Source organism: Eulemur rufifrons, unplaced genomic scaffold (genome assembly GCF_041146395.1).
Source record: "Eulemur rufifrons isolate Redbay unplaced genomic scaffold, OSU_ERuf_1 scaffold_474, whole genome shotgun sequence".
Taxonomy (NCBI): domain Eukaryota; kingdom Metazoa; phylum Chordata; class Mammalia; order Primates; family Lemuridae; genus Eulemur; species Eulemur rufifrons.
In genome coordinates this window covers 17,501-21,808 of record NW_027183256.1, presented here as the reverse complement: position 1 = coordinate 21,808, position 4,308 = coordinate 17,501, and the positions used below count along the sequence as shown (strand labels likewise).

Below are 4,308 nucleotides of genomic sequence, written 5' to 3'. Positions count from 1 at the left end.
CCTTGAGCGGGCAGGCTGGGGACGGTCGGTGGGGTCTCTTGACAGGAGGCACCACGGAACCCTTGAGGCAATGTCGGGGGCACCTATGTTGCGGTCCAAAGCTAGCGTCTGAGAAGTCGTCCCGAAAGCATGATGGCGTCAACAAGTCCCCTCCGTTCAAGAAACGAGATTCATTTCTAGAGGAGGGCCACCCCCGCGGGAGGACCGTAGGCTTCCTGTGGACATTCTCTTCAAAAGGCAATTCACTCAGCGGAGTGAAAATCGGAAAAATCGCTGTCCTCTGACGCAGCTGCAGAGAAAAGATGGCACCAAAATCAATGAAACACACACACACACACACACACACACACAAACACACCTCCTCCCATCTGAACGAGCACTCCGGACGGTCACATAGGGAGAGCGACGGGCTCTCTTCCCCCCCTGTGGTTTTCTACCTTTCGTTGCGGTTTTTTCCCTCAGTGGATAGAGGAGGAGACACAGGGGGCTCAGCCGGCATGCGAGTGGGTTTATCATCCTCTGTGAGTATCAACACGCGACACCACCTAAGTGAAGGAACACACCGGTGTTTCATGTGATGTGGCTCAATGCCTGGCAGATACGAGCCTTTGCAGGCCTCCTCGTGATCGACAGGACGTCGCCTTGGACACGGACACATCTTGTCCCTCCCTCCCGAGGCGATAGGCGGTTCCGTACCTCCTCGGGGCCAGGGCACAGTCTGCCTAGGCACCTACAACACGTGTGGCAACAGCCTCGATGGCTCTGCCATGAGAACGAACTCCCGTGGCACGGGGGTGGGGTGGGGGGGGGGTCGGGTGCTGAAGAATTCAGCTGAGTGAAGGAATGCCACGGGATTCAGAGTGCCATCGGTGGGCTGAGAGGCGAGCAGGGCGGGCTTTGAAAGGGTAACATTCTCCCTGCCTTCCGTCTGTCTGTGAATACAGAACGTACACGCCAGGCGGGGTGGCTCACGCCTGTAATCCTAGCACTCTGGGACGTAGAGGCGGGTGGATCGCTCAAGGTCGGGAGTTCGAGACCAGCCTGAGCAAGAGCGAGACCCCCATCTCTACTAAAAATAGAAAGAAACTATATATCTAAAAATATATACAGAAACAGTATCTAAAAATATATACAGAAAAATATTAGCCGGGCACGGTGGCGCATGCCTGTAGTCCCAGGTACTCGGGAGGCTGGGGCAGTAGGATCGCTTGAGCCCAGGAGTTTGAGGTTGCTGTGAGCTAGGCTGACGCCACGGCACTCTAGTCTGGGCAACAGAGTGAGACTCTGTTTCAAAAAAAAAAAAAAAAAAAAAATATATATATATATATATATATATACACACACACACACACACACACACACGCACACACACACACACGTATATCCAATTAGCTGGGCATGCTGGCACATGCCTGTAATCCCAGCTACTCGGGAGGCTGAGGCAGTCTGATCGCTTGAGCCCAGGAGTTTGAGATTGCTGTGAGCTAGGCTGACGCCATGGCACTCTAGCCAGGGCAACAGAACGAGAGACTCTGTCAGAAAGAAAAGAAGAGCGAGAGCGAGAGAGCGAGAGAAAGAAAGAAAGGAAGGGAGAGAAAGGAAAGAGAAGGAAGGGGGGGAGGGAGAGAGAGAGAGAGAGAGAGAGAGAGAGGAGAAAACTATTAAAAAATTCGGGACCAGATCCATCGGTCGGTACTCAGAAGCGTGACGATCGGGTGTTCCCGAGCACGTGTGAGATGTGTCTTCTCCCTGACGCCGCGTTTCCTCCACACACACATCACCCATCTGCCGTGGAAAAAAAGCAACAAAAAGAGATAAAGAGATTAAGAAGGGAAAATGGAAACAGGGCAAAAGAGGAAGAAAGAAAGAAATTTCGAAAAAAAGAGACCAAAGTCACAGCGAGAAGGAAGAATACTGAGCCCAGAGCGACACCTAGTGACCACACCGTCACAAGCACCCTAGGGCCCCAATTCGCCAGAGACATCTGGTGGACCCCAGGGCAACATGTGGTCGACCCGGGGCCATGGCGTCTGCAGCCGATTCCCAGGCGGGCACACGAGCCCGGGGAAACTCATTCTCAGCGCGGGGAGGAGGGGAGGGGAAATAATAGCAAAGTCACACCAGATCCCTTTCTAGTTCATAAACGTGTTGATTGCGTGTTCACGCGCACGTGTGAGAAGGGCCTCCTGGTGTGTCGGCACGTCACCCGCGTGACGTGAAACCATGAATCCGGGGGGGGGGGGAGCGGAAAGGCGGGCAGGAAAAGGCAAAGAGAGAATAGATAAAATGAAAGGACCAAAAAGAAAGTCACACAGCAGGGTAGGGGAGTGAGAGCAAGTCGAGAGACTGCAGACAGAAACTCCGAGAGGAGAGGAATGCTCCGGAGCGCCCCCTCGCCCCACGCGAGAAGAATACCGATCGCAGGGTGACCCCTAGGGGCAGCGAGGCCAGAGAGACCAAATCCGTCCCAAAGCCTCCCTGTCAGGATGACAACCACAGACCAGACATCCGGTCAACCACCCAAGGACCAGACATCTGGTCAACCAGCGAACCCATGCGGAGGCCGCATGCAGCAGCGACATCTGCACGACCACTCAGGGTGCTCCCTGCCGGGAGGGTGTGTCTCTATGTGTGTGTGTCCGGGGGGGGGGAGATTGCGATGAAAGTCACGCCAGGTCCCGGGATAGTTCGTGAGCGTGATAATTGCGTGTGTGTGGAGAAAAAAGGGGGCGGGGCGATAGGGAGTAAAGAAAGGAGGAGCGGGCGAGCGGAGGGGTGGGGAAGGAGAGGGAGTCGAGAAGCCCGCAACCGCAGCGCCCCCTGGCGGTGATCCCCCTCCATAGCATCGATAGGGCCAGCCCCGCAGAGACTAAGTGCGACGGGACATCTGGTCAACCCCAAGGACCATGGGATCCCGGCACGAAACCGGCGGAGGACGAGGAGGAGGAGGAGGAGGAGGAGGAGGAGGAGGAGGAGGAGGAGGAGGAGGAGGAGGGGGGCTAGGCGGCGGCGGCGGCGGGCTAGGCGGCGGAGGCGGGCTAGGCGGCGGCGGTCTAGGCGGCGGTCTAGGCGGCGGAGGCGGGCTAGGCGGCGGCGGGCTAGGCGGCGGCGGAGGCGGGCTAGGCGTCGGCGGGCTAGGCTTCGGCGGGCTAGGCGGCGGCGTCGGCGGGCTAGGCGTCGGCGGGCTAGGCGGCAGCGGCGGCGTGCTAGGCGTCGGCGGGCTAGGCGTCGGCGGGCTAGGCGGCGGCGGAGGCGGGCTAGGCGTCGGCGGGCTAGGCTTCGGTGGGCTAGGCGGCGGCGTCGGCGGGCTAGGCGTCGGCGGGCTAGGCGGCGGCGGCGGCGTGCTAGGCGTCGGCGGGCTAGGCGTCGGCGGGCTAGGCGGCGGCGGCGGCGGGCTAGGCGGCGGCGGAGGCGGGCTAGGCGTCGGCGGGCTAGGCTTCGGCGGGCTAGGCGGCGGCGTCGGCGGGCTAGGCGTCGGCGGGCTAGGCGGCGGCGGCGGCGGGCTAGGCGTCGGCGGGCTAGGCGGCGGCGGCGGCGGGCTAGGCGGCGGAGGCGGGCTAGGCGGCGGCGGTCTAGGCGGCGGTCTAGGCGGCGGAGGTGGGCTAGGCGGCGGCGGGCTAGGCGGCGGCGGAGGCGGGCTAGGCGTCGGCGGGCTAGGCTTCGGCGGGCTAGGCGGCGGCGTCGGCGGGCTAGGCGGCGGCGGGCTAGGCGGCGGCGGCGGCGTGCTAGGCGTCGGCGGGCTAGGCGTCGGCGGGCTAGGCGGCGGCGGAGGCGGGCTAGGCGTCGGCGGGCTAGGCTTCGGCGGGCTAGGCGGTGGCGTCGGCGGGCTAGGCGTCGGCGGGCTAGGCGGCGGCGGCGGCGTGCTAGGCGTCGGCGGGCTAGGCGTCGGCGGGCTAGGCGGCGGCGGCGGCGGGCTAGGCGGCGGCGGGCTAGGCGGCGGCGGAGGCGGGCTAGGCGTCGGCGGGCTAGGCTTCGGCGGGCTAGGCGGCGGCGTCGGCGGGCTAGGCGGCGGCGGCGGCGGGCTAGGCGTCGGCGGGCTAGGCGGCGGCGGCGGCGGGCTAGGCGGCGGAGGCGGGCTAGGCGGCGGCGGGCTAGGCGGCGGAGGCGGGCTAGGCGGCGGAGGCGGGCTAGGCGGCGGAGGCGGGCTAGGCGGCGGCGGGCGGGGGGTGGTGGTGGAGGGGGAAAGAAAAAAAAAAAATCCCACCTTCGGACACGTATTGAGGTACGAGGGAGAGGTTGTCGAGGAGCCCGCAACCGCAGCGCCCTCTGGCGGCGACGCCCCTCCATAGCGTCGACGGGGCCGGCTTC

At 63.3% G+C, this 4,308-nt stretch overlaps 1 pseudogene; it reads left to right on the top strand.

Annotated features, from left to right (window-relative positions):
- The first annotated feature begins 2,124 nt into the window (after positions 1 to 2,124).
- On the top strand, positions 2,125 to 2,216 carry LOC138380470 (small nucleolar RNA U13; annotated as a pseudogene).
- Positions 2,217 to 4,308: the final 2,092 nt, after the last annotated feature.